Below are 12,671 nucleotides of genomic sequence, written 5' to 3' on the forward strand. Positions count from 1 at the left end.
GAGTTAAACTGGAGTAATAATAATAACCTTAGATTTATATTCCTTCAGGACAACTTAATGCCCACTCAGAGCGGTTTACAAAGTGTGTTATTATTATCCCTACAACAATCACCCTGTAAGGTTGGTGGGGCTGAGAGAGCTTCTAGAAGCTGTGACTGACCCAAGGTCACCCAGCTGGCTTCAAGTAGAGGAGTGGGGAATCAAACCCAGCTTTCCCACCGCTCTTAACTGCTATACCAAACTGGCTCCATAAGGTTGCACTGTTTGTTTCACAGAAAGATAAGGGGTTAATATTAAATAACTTCAGAACATGTGCCTACAAAGTGGCTGATTTGGGGTGTTTAGTCTGCTGAATGCTGACTGCATTTAACATTCTATGCAGGAGAAGAATTTTGGGAGTGGGGAAAGACACTTGAGTGGCAACACAGCCAAGCATCACGAACTTCAGCAACATCACTGTTTCATTCTCCTTCTAAAGCAACAGGCGGTTGCAAAAAATGCTACTATTTATATTCATTCTTCAGTCTTCTGAGCTGCTATACACTTATGATAAGCTGAGCTTCAAAACAACTTGTGCTGGTAAATTTAATTGGGTTAACCTTAGAGAAGCTCCAAAACAAACAGCTGCACCAGATGTCCCGTTTACCCACTTTGTGGTTTTAAAAGTTGGCCTAGTTTATCACGCGGTCTTTTTCTTCTTGCAATGATCTCCTTTCAGAAGGCAGGAGGATATTCATGCTTGTGGCAACATTCATTTCTTGTACCACAGCGAAAAAGAAAACAGACCTATGATCCGTAGTTGTTGTTGCAGCACCAAGTATATTGAATAGAATTCTTTATCTCTATACGCCCCTTTCATTTTGGAATTGGAATTCCAAATAAACAGCATACAGCAGGAATAGATTTTCACAAACTTTTACTGAATAATGTGAGAAACCAAATGTATGGCTTAGGACATTACAAACACAGACTATCAGCTGCATGCACAATCATTCCCATATTTGGCTGCTGGTACTTTTTTGCAATGACCAAAAAGGATCTCATGGACAGAATTTGTGTAAGTTGTATGTAGATGCCCATAAAGCTGTGGAAGGTGACCAGTGGCCCTCTTCATTAGAATGTCTGTTTTAAAAAAGCTATTCTAAAATACAATCATTTCAGAATGAAAATTCTAGGTTTGCCACAAATGTCCTGAAACATACGATGCAGTTTTAAGCAGAGATACATCTTTCTAAGTCCATTGAAGTCAATGGTGTAATTCTGTTTAGGATTGCATTGTTAAGCTATCAGCAGCTTTCATATATAACTGCAAAATAAGGTAGGTGGGTTGCCTTGCTTCGCCCAGAGTGACCCAACCCCCCAAAATATTGTTTATCCTCACCATTCTGCCTTCACAAGATGAAACCTCCCATCTTCAGGGTGGTTTCTTCATCATATAATTCTCAGGTGGCTGATTCTGGCCATGCCCGCACTGTTTATGGTCAGTTTTAGGTAAGTTTTCATACCCATATCTCCTGTCCCAAACTGTCTAGTGAACTGGTTCACAGGAATCCAAGTAAGAATTAAAACTCAGTACAAAAGCTTCCTCGGGGAGAGGATTCTTAGTTGGAGCAAGATCAAAGCTCCCATAGAGAGTTGCCTAGCTGTTGCTTACCCTCCCTTTAATGACCTCATGAGTGATGGCTGGATTATGAGAGGAGGGGGGCTTTTCACAGGAGCTGGATCAAGGCATGATGTTCTAAAACCAAAACAGAATAGATTATATTTTCAAAGAGAATGTTTAATAAATCTAACACAAAGATTAATTAGGATTTTTATCAACTCACAAAAAAGGTACAATAGCACCTTAGTGGGGGAATTGGAAAAGATTATATATTCTTACCAAACTAGGGTTTTTTTAAAATCCTTTTTCAGAGAAAGAACTCATCAGACTTGAGTTAATTATGACTTGAATTTTGTTCCATTGAAAAAATGCTTTTTTATTTTGCTCCAATTAATGAAAGGCCCTGCTGGATCAAACCAAAAGCCCATCTTGTTTATCATCTTGTTCTGAATAGTGGCAAGCTAGACTCTTGTAGGAAGCCTAAAAACAGTTGTCTCCCACCCCACCCCAGCATAGCATTCAGAACAAAGCTATTGTGACAAATTACCATGAATTTATCTAATCCCCTTTTTCACATGCTATGAATTTATCTAATCCCTTTTTTCAAATCATCAGCCAATGGATACCATAAGATAACTAGTGGTCTCTCTTAGATTGCTACAAAAGAGAATTTGGAGAGTCATATAATTTGGACTGATAAACCTGTTAGTCACATAGATTACATTTTTAAAATGTTTTAGTAATAATATTTATATCCTGCCTTCCTTCTGTCATGGGACGCAAAATGGTACACCTTAGGTTTACAGGAGATCTATCCAAGTACTGACTTGCTTAGCTTCAGCAAAGTAACTGCATCTTATACTTGCAAATCATGGCTAGGGCTATTCTGAAGGTTTCATATAGGGGACAAGAACAGTTTTTTTACCGTAAGGGAAAGTAGTCATGGAACCATGTTTTAAACAAAACATGCAGTCTACAGACTTTCCTGAAAAATAAAATTTAGACAAGGGTCTAGATAAAGATCTGAAGTCCATTGTCTACAGGATAATCAAATCTGTTAGTCTGTTGATATTTCATATTTGAAGTGCTAAAGATCTGCCGCAAGATTCAGCTTAGAGAAGTACTTTATATTTAAACTAGATACCCATGCTTCGCTATGGTATTTAACTACTTTAAATCCAGTTATAATACTTATGGGTATGTAACATTTTACCTCAGGACACATTCAATGACTTGCAATAGCAACTGCATACTGTTTAGAATGTGGGGGGTAAGGAACAATCAAGCCACATACACAAATGACCTCTGTGTTCCAACTGTCTCTGGGAAGGGGAAGAGGTTGTGAGCCCCAATCAGCCCACATATGCACATGACCTTGAAAGGCTGGCCCAATCAGGGAAGAGTGGCTGAGCTGGCAGTGGGCAGGGGTGCAAGCAGGCAGCAGCCTGCCAGCCACACAGAGAAGTTGTCCCTTTGGGAAAACACATTTTAACCCTTTTTATCCCCTTAGGGGGGCAAATTAAAATCCCTTCTTAATGGGTGTTTACATCATGTAAGGAATGTTCTCCCCAAAGTTCATGTTTCTAGGTCCAGCAGTTTGGGCTGGGCATTGTTGAGTCAGGACACTTATCTTATATAGAGATAAGAGAGATTTCAGCATACTTTTCTATTATTATTATTAATGGAAGGATTAGGGCACAATATTCTGTAATATCAGAAGCAAGACTGTCCCTGCATTGTTGGCAATATGGGAGGATCATGGGTAGTCTACTTTTCAGCATACTTTTCTAAAGTGGATAACATCAACTAGATTTTGCCCTTTGTAATTAGTGTTTTTATTGAAACAAGAAATCATGTTCTTACTGAAAATATTACCTTAGTACATTTTCCTTTCCACTTGGTGGAAAGTTTGGTGGGACTACAAAAGTGTGCATATACCTGTGATGATGGAAGGAGTCCCAGCACGAGGTACCACCTTACCTATTTTCATAATTTCCTTTTTCATAAGTTTAACATGACTGCTTAATGAATTGCACATCAGCTTGACATGGCAGAAGGCATCAATGGGAATCTATAATATCCTTTTTTTAAATAAAAAATGTGTTTCTTCTTAGTGCCTGTGTTGTATCTTGCAGCTGGAAACAGTTGTACTTGGGTCTTTTCCCCTAATGAGTTTCATTTCTTGTACATTAAAAAATTCTAATAATGCTTGACTTCTTTAAGGAAACAAGAAGAGGATGTACTGTGTCAATAACCTCATTTAGATTATTATATTGACATCTTTGGAAAGGGGTGATATGAGAAAACCTTCCTGCTTCTCAGCTGGGTCGAAAAATGATGAAATTCAAAGTTACCAGCTGCTGATGCAGACTATTAAACCTTCCTCTGGAAAAACGTGCATTGTAATCAGGAAAGCCCGAGTACAGTATTTTTTACTTTTTATCAAAAAGCATGACACGAAATTATTAATGGAAGGATTAGGGCACAACTGTAATATCAGGAGCAAGACTGTCCATGCATTGTTGGCAATATGGGAGGATCATGGGTAGTTAATCAACAAAACGTTTTTCATGAATGCAGTCTCTTCTTGGCTTAGAAAATTACCAGGCTGATCTGAAGCACTGACAGAGACAACCAGAGAGTCACTGCTATTTTAGAACAAGAAAAGGAACAAAGGAAATACAGCACCTTCAACTGTCTGGAGGACCGGGTATTCTCTGGACACACAAAGAAGCATGGCCAGTCCATCAAGCTTTCCTGAAACAAGAAACCATCAGGGCCTCTCCCAGGCAAGGGTTCAAGTAGCAGTTTGCACGGGGAACTGAGCAGCAGGACAGCAACAGGGAAAAAATATAACAGCTCCCCAGTAGCTAATTGAGGGAACGCGCTCTTGTGGGAAACAGAAGTGACAGCTTTAGCATGGTAGCATTGAGATGATGGCTGCTGAGGTGAGAAGCCGTATTGCTCTCTGTGCCCTCCTCATATTTTGCCTAACATTTTAAAGGAATACAAGATAAGAAAAAATGGATTCAAACAGTTCAGTCTCTCTCTATATACAAATACCATAAAGGTGGATAATGTGAAAAGAGAAAAGTTTGAATCTTATCATATTTTAACAATGTGATTTAAGTCTCAGTCTTCACATTATTTAGATGTGAATGAATGGAACTCTACAATTCAAAATATATTACAAAACTGCAATTTTAAAAGACATAAAAGAACTGTGGGAGAAAATTAATATCATAGGCTCACAGATCCTAGTGATAAATGATGCCTCAGATGTAGATTGAAAATTTACTTCCATTTGCTTAGGATGGGTTTTACATTTTAGGTTGCTGGAGAAAAAGAAAGGCATGCCTTGAAATATCTTTTATTAGGGGAGTTTGCTGTAATTGGAATATGTATCTACTTTCTATACTTGTTTCTTCCTTGTTTTGTGAATGACTCATAAATCACAGAAGTTAAATCCAGTGGGTACTTGTCAATTTATAACCAACCGGCTGAAATACAGACATTATTACAAACCCACTTAAGAAATTTCTGTAAAAATAAAGTTAAGGCTCAAACTTAGTGCCTGTCTCCCAGTAGTTTACAAAGAATAGCTATCAACAGGATGGTGGTGGTGAAAACTGCCATCAAATCATAGCCAAGGTGAGCCCTGTTGGGATTTTTAAGGCAAGAGACTAATAGAGGTGGTTTACTATCAGTAGAATAGCACAGCAGTATTGCAGAAAGAAAGGCTAGATAGCTTCCAAAAGGCTGTCTGGATCTTAAACCATGAATTCCCACATATTTGATCACGCATGAGGCCCTAATTACCCACGATGTGGCACTGCCCATTGCTCAGGAAGTAGATTGTGCAACATACCTGTAAAATACGGATGTTTTAAAGCAGAAAAAGTGTAGTTGGCAGAGGAGTGCTAAACCTACCTTCCACTTGCCCTATTGTTGGGTCTTCATGGTCCTGTGTTTCTCCTGGCTGAATTCATTTCAGGTCTCGTAGTCCAGCCAGAAGAAATGCAGTTGAGGGGGTGTATAAAAGGAAAGCGGCAAGCAGGGAAGGATTCAGCACTCTTCCTTGTCTCTTCTCTACTTTAACAGCACAGTCCTAAGGAGAGTTACTCCTGTCCAAGATGATTGATTTCAATGGGCTTAGACTGGAGTAACTCTCCTTAGGATTGCACTGTAAAGCCCTCCCCTCCCCTCTACACACGTGTACGTGTGCACACACACACACACTTTATAGCTTTGTGCCATACCTGCCTTCTAGTCTGCATCTGTCATGTCCAGTAGGAATCTAAAGGTACTGAAACAACTACAGTCTAGTAGATGTGGTTATAATCCAGGGAATAAGTCATTTGCAGAACACAGTGAGGTTCTTGCATTATTGTCTATGGAAAGATGTAAAGTATTGTTGTGCTCCTTGTGACACTATCTCATTCACCAAAATGCCAGAAGATGGATCTTTTGAGTGGTACCTGACTCACTGTATTGGCCTTGGTGAGTGGAACAATTAAGGGACAGGCTCCAAGTGTCTATAAAGCTGTAAAAATGGCAACTAGGTGCAAGTCAAACTAGCAAAGAAAAGCACTAAAAAATCTGGAGTCAGACCATGGCCAAAGCCAGAGTATTCCATTCAAGGATGAAAATGCAGGGTCAGAAGGAAGGACCTAAAAGGCAGTTAGAGCCCAGGAACAAGAGCAAACTTGAACAGGCTAGAACATGATACCTGCAGAAGTATGGAGAGCTAAATAAGCGCAGGGCTGGATTTGACCTGCAAATCTATAATCAGGATTGCTCAGGATTGGAATAACCAGTCCTAGAGCTAGAGATGGAATTTGATTCTGAAACCAGCCCTGAGATGACAGCCAAAGACTGCCTTTGTATATGGTCAAAAGTATCTTACATTTTATGAAAGCAAAAACATATCCAAGAATGATCCATGATCATTGTTGCAATCTTGGAAATTTCTTTAATTATGGCTCCCAAAAAAGTTGGATCCTGTGACTCCCTTGCAGATGGCCTTGCACCAAGTCTTCCTCCAAAAGAAAAAAAAGTTTCCTTCAGTGGAGAAAGACATTTCTCCATAAGAAGCCTTGCGCCTTCAGAATCTCAATTAGAGAAAGTGCCTTGAAGGAAAACTTAGCAGAAGGAAAACTTTTTGGCCTTGGAATTCTGGAATATGTACCCTTAATAATAATTTAAAAAACTGTATCAAGTGTTCACAAAACTCTTGTGAAGTCTTTCATAGAATATAATTACAAAGATATTGAGTGATCTTTATTAAAAGGGGGTTCAGGGCACACCTTTAAACACTTGTGTAGAAGAGAATCACTTTGGATTAATCAAATGTGAACAATGAGTTCCTTTGGATTCAGCGAAGTGATGGGGATAGGATGAAGTGTCTTAGAGAAATCCAGTTGTTAGAGGTGCTTCTCTCTCTCTAAAATCCCCAAAATTTTATGTTGTATTTCCAGCTGTCTGTGAAAAACAGTCTTCCATTCTGAAATAAAAGAATATATTAACAAATTTTAGGTTCAGTCTTACATTAATACATCATTTACGTTTGGGCACAGGAGATTGATGTTGCTCTATGAATGATACACACACAAACTATACCTTGCGTAGCTTGCATTTGGACAGAGAGGAGGGAGTTTTTGCTGGTGCACCTACAAATATTTCCTGTTCGATACAACCATTAAAAGTCTTCCTTAGCCTCAAGGGAGTTTCTGCGTATTTTCACAAAACAAACAAAAGGGTTCTGCTAAGATGACAAGTCAGAATGATCCATCACTGACTTCAAATCAAATTGTCCTCTACAAACGATGCTCTCTTTTCACTGAGTACTCATTGTGGCTTTGCTGCCCAGCGATGATGGGCAGCTGGAAGAGGTGGGGAGTGACGGCAACAAAGAAAACACGTACACAGCAGGTGGAGTTAACAAGGCCACAACTTTATTGATTACAGTGACAGGAGCATTGGCACGCATGGGGATTGGATATCACATCGGCTGACCCGCCTGCCAGTCGATGCCCTCCAGCCCCCACAGACCCTGCTGTGGAGGGGAAAACTAAGTGATGGCAGTTAGCGGGGTCAGTTGGGTGTACACCCCTTATTGTCCCCCTGCCACCTGGGAGTGAGCCCTTATTGGCAGACCCCCTGAGCTGGGCCCACCCCCTGGCCTCACTCCCTGGATTCCTTATGGGAATCCCCTATAAATGGGGTTCGATGTGGCCCACAGGCCCCATCTCCCCCCCAGAGGGATCGTATCCCAATGCCAAGCTGCCCTCCCCAGAGGTTGTGACAGAACAACTGAAGAACAGCAAATAATGTTAATGTTTTTATAATGTTTTTACTGTTTTAAACTGTTGTTAAACCGCCCTGAGCCTGTCTGACAGGGAAGGCGGTCTAGAAATGTGATAAAATAAATAAATAAATAAATAAATAAATAAATAAATAAATAAATAAATAAATAAATAAAGCTGAACAAACCAAGCAGAAGCAGGGAGTGGTGGGTGGGACTTCGCTTGCCGGAATGCGACTGGGGCCCCGGCATGGCTGCCTTCTTTAAATAGAAAATAGGCAGACCAGAGGGAAGACTAGCCTCCTCAGGTCCGCCCCGCACCCCGCCCACCTGGCCTAACAGCTCCCTGGCTGGAGCTGATTGGCTGGTGGAAGTATGAATCCTATTGGGCGCGGGTGCAAAAGGCAGCCCGGGAAACATGGCGGCTGCAACACTTCCTGCCTCCCCCAGCGGCCCTGCGGACAGGTGAGGCCGATGTTTCCTGCAGTTTGGAATTGCAGTTACTTAGCTGGCTTAGTTAAAATACTGGCAGGTACAAAGTGGGAACATTCTTGAACTGTACCTTTTCACCTCATGTCACACTGACCTTCAGATTGAATGCTGCTTTGCTTTGTTGTGAAATTCCTCAACTTCAGTCCCAGCCATTACTATTATTTTTTTAATGTAGAGTCTAGGTCTTATCCAGGGAAGTAGAACAGAGTATGTGTACCCAGAAATATAACTTCTACTTAATCATTTCTGTCAAATAGGTTCCCCACAGGCTGAGGCTTTGGTAAGGTTGCTGGCTGTTCCTTATTTTTAAAATGGTCTATTTCCCAAAATGTTGGGTTGCTACAGAAGACAATGAACACTCGATATTACAATATCAAACTTACATAGGACGTACTGCTTGCCCTCTTATTCCATACTCCACACTCTCAGTCTTCAGCCTCCACATGTAAAAGATTATAGGGGTGAGGTCATGCTAGCAATCTGATGGCTGTGAGCTATAGAAATTAGGGATCTTATTACAGACTTCAAGGGAATTGCTCACATGTTCCTTTAATAATGTATGCAATGGTATCTTAGAGGGCTGGAACTGATTCCCCATCACCAGAGGTAATACAAATACTGTGCAAAATAAGAATCAGATTTTTTCATACAATATTTTGTTGTCTCATTTAAATTGTTAATGTTTTCATCTTATTGAAACAGAATTGCAATGAGGTTGTACTGGATAAATCGTGTTATTCGGCTGATTAGAGAGTCAAATGCTGTTCTCAGACACTTAGACACAGCTTTTCTTGGCAAGCTGAGGGACCTGAGTGCATACACAGAAATTTCCCTCACACACACAAACGTACTTGTATTCACTTTACTTGTGGTAACTCTGTATTTTCTTCTTGTTATGTACACAGAAATACAATCTGCATTATAAAATTGGGTCTGTTTACAGACACAGCACTGGTTTCCAATCATATTGTCAAGATTTATTTATTTAAGCATTTATATCCTGCTTTGATCCAAGAGCACACATAAACATATGAAACTGCCTTATGGCGAATCAGTCCATGGTTTCATCAAGGTCAGTATTGTCTACTCAGACTGGCAGGAGCTCTCCAGACTCCAGAGTCTCAGGAAAAGGTCTTCCCAATCCACCTATTACTTGATCCTTTTTAACTGGAGATGCTGACAATTGAGCCTGGTACCTTCTACATGCCAAGCAACTGCGTTATCATTGAGCCATGGCTCCACCCTGATCGGCAAAAAAGTAGACCACTATCAAAAGATAGTTGACACAACATACACATGTTAACATTTAAAAAGCCAACACATCTAAAATGGATCAAGATGGGTAGTCATGTTCATCTGTTTGTAGCAGTAAAAATGAGCAAGAGTCCAATAGCACCAATAAGACTAACAAAATTTGTGGTAGGGTATGAACTTTTGTGAGTCACAGCTCACTTCTTCAAATGCATTTGTATCTGAAGAAGTGAGCTGTGACTCATGAAAGCTCATACCTACCACAAATTTTGTTAGTCTTATAGGTGCTACTGGACTCTTGCTCTTTTCTACATCTAAAATGATATTCTAAAATCACAAGGTCACACAAATAAGACAGAAGTCCAGTGGCACCTTAAAGTTTATTCCAATGTAGGTTTTTGTGAGTTAGAGTTCATTTAATCACATTCATCTGATGAAGTGAACTCTGTCTCATAAAATCTTGGGCTGGATAAACTCAGTTCAAAGGGGCCACTGGATTCCTATCTTATTTTTCTGCAATAGCTCTGGAATTAAGGTCACTTAAAGTTTCGAAACAAATGAAATCATTGCTCAAATTCTTAACAGAAATCTTTCTGAAACAGTAACACCTTCCTGAAAGTTATCAGAGACAGCATCCTTCTGATTGCCTCTAGCAAGCAATTCCATAATATCTGTCCAGGGACTGAGAATGCCTTAGACCAAACAGAGGAGGAACAAATAGATCTGTAAGAGGGAACACTACTAGCGGGAATTTTTCACTGTACATCAGCTTCGAGAGTTAGACTTCAGTTGACAAGAATTAAACACAGTACTTTGGCAGTGGTCCTTGTCCCTTATTCTCCCACTCATTTTGTACATTTAGATATCTCAAATATGTGGACTGGATCAGACCGTTAGATTCCTTGACAGGCAAACAGTCAATTACATGATGATGGTTGTTGTGGATTTTCTGGGCTGTATAGCCGGCAAATCCACAACAACCATCGTTCTCCGGCCGTGAAAGCCTTCGACAATACATCAATTACATGATGGCTGTGTCGGGGGTGGGGGTGGGGGTTGTATGAAACAGGCAGTGCACAGAAACAGGCAGTTGCAATAGCCATTTTAATAACTGCAAACCTGCATGATAGCCCCGATTTGTCTCTAGATGCTGCAATGACCCTCATAGCTGTGGCTATCTGTATGCAGAGACTTATTTGTACTGTATTCTCATATGTCTGCAGACCCATCCATGGCCAAGGAGGGATCAGGGCTGTTTACCTAAAGGGGAAACTGACTGTAAACCAGACACCTTTCCCCCAAATCTAGCTCAAAACTACATGAAAAAAAACAGAGCTTAGGATAGTCTAGCAAAAATGGTCTGCTACATAACCCGGACTGTTGTACTCCTACTGCTATACACAGAGAGAATTTTCTTCAGAAGTATGCACAAATTATGCCACCTATGGACAAACATGGCTACTTACTTTGGAATTCCAGGGTACTGGAACCATAATACAAAAGTCCCTGTCCCTGATGGTCACCCACTGGGGGCACGTATAGAAGGCCACTGGATGATGACCACAAGCAGGCATGTTCACATAGAATAAGGACCTTTGGTCTGGTCCGAGGCTGTGTAGCATTTTATAGGCAGTAACCAGGGCTTTGAATTCTGCCTAGAAGTAAATCAATAGCCAGTGAATTAGTGAGATGTGGTCTCACTAATGTAACTACTAGCAGGTTACCTGCTGAGTAAATAGTGAGGCTACAGTCCTCTTTGTATTAAATCAACAGTTACTAAACATAGGTATTTTCCTTGTTAGCTGCTAAATCAGTACAGCTGGAGCATAGGAGCAGATCCTGGCCATCTGCCTCTTTCTTTAGTACAATTGAGAGTGTGCTTCTCTCAATTGTGTGTGAATTCTTTACTATCTTTCAGCCCGGTGAAACATGCACACAATTTTTTTCCTGAAATCAATGGCTCTTATTACTAAGAAAATGATTTTGGATTGTCATATCACATAATTTATCTCTGACTCACTGATGTAATCAAAGTTTTGTGCAACAAGTTAGACTGGATTTATCTTGCAGATATTCCACAGCTAAATTATGCCAGCAACAATTAAACCGTTCCCATAACCAAAGACCTAAAGAGAATGAAATGAATGCTGCCATTCCACTGAAATTTCAATCTTGCAGTTGACGAAGAATCCCATCACAAGCTAAGAACGTAAAAGAGGGCTTAGGGGATTGCTGTCTCCCCACCTGCAGGTTCTCCCCAAACACATCTATTCAGTTCTTCACATTTGTGATGTCTGACAATTTAAGACTGTAGAATGGTTATTTTGGCAGCCCTGGGAAAGATGTTGCTCTCATTTTCTGGAACAGCATTTTGTTTCTTCAAAAATGTTGTTTAGTCTCTTAAAGATCATTGGATTAGATTTCCAGGGCTATGACAGAAAGAAACAATTTATGATCTGTTAATAGTTTCCTTTACAGCCAGTAGCAGTAGCAGCTTGCCCATAGATGAGACTGACTGATAAAGGATTTACTCCTTTTTATACCTATATATTTTACTTAAATTGAATGCCATGTGTAGACCTTAGCTTGTTGCACATTTGCACAGTGGCATCACACCTGTATTTTGTAGTGCGATGCAGATAATGATTAGGGTACATGACTACATTCCTGATGGTGAGTCTCATAGCACATTCCTAAACAGAGTTACACTCTTCTAAACCTATCAGTTTCAATGGATTTAGAAGGATGTAACTCAGGATTGCATTGACCTTTCCTATTGCATGCCCACTTCCCATATTGCAATTATAAAGGGACACCATACCTCTCTGAGATGGAGAAGTGAAACAATTCTGGAAAATGCTGATCACATTCTTTCCTTGGGTACATAGGCCACAGGAGAGATTGTATATCAATTGCCTCACTTGACCCAAGCCTATGGATATCTATGGATATTACTGATCAAAATTCCCAGCAACATACTGGGAACTTGGTACTTTATAGACATGTTTTATTTTAGACAAT

Source organism: Eublepharis macularius, chromosome 11 (genome assembly GCF_028583425.1).
Source record: "Eublepharis macularius isolate TG4126 chromosome 11, MPM_Emac_v1.0, whole genome shotgun sequence".
Classification (NCBI taxonomy): Eukaryota; Metazoa; Chordata; class Lepidosauria; order Squamata; family Eublepharidae; genus Eublepharis; species Eublepharis macularius.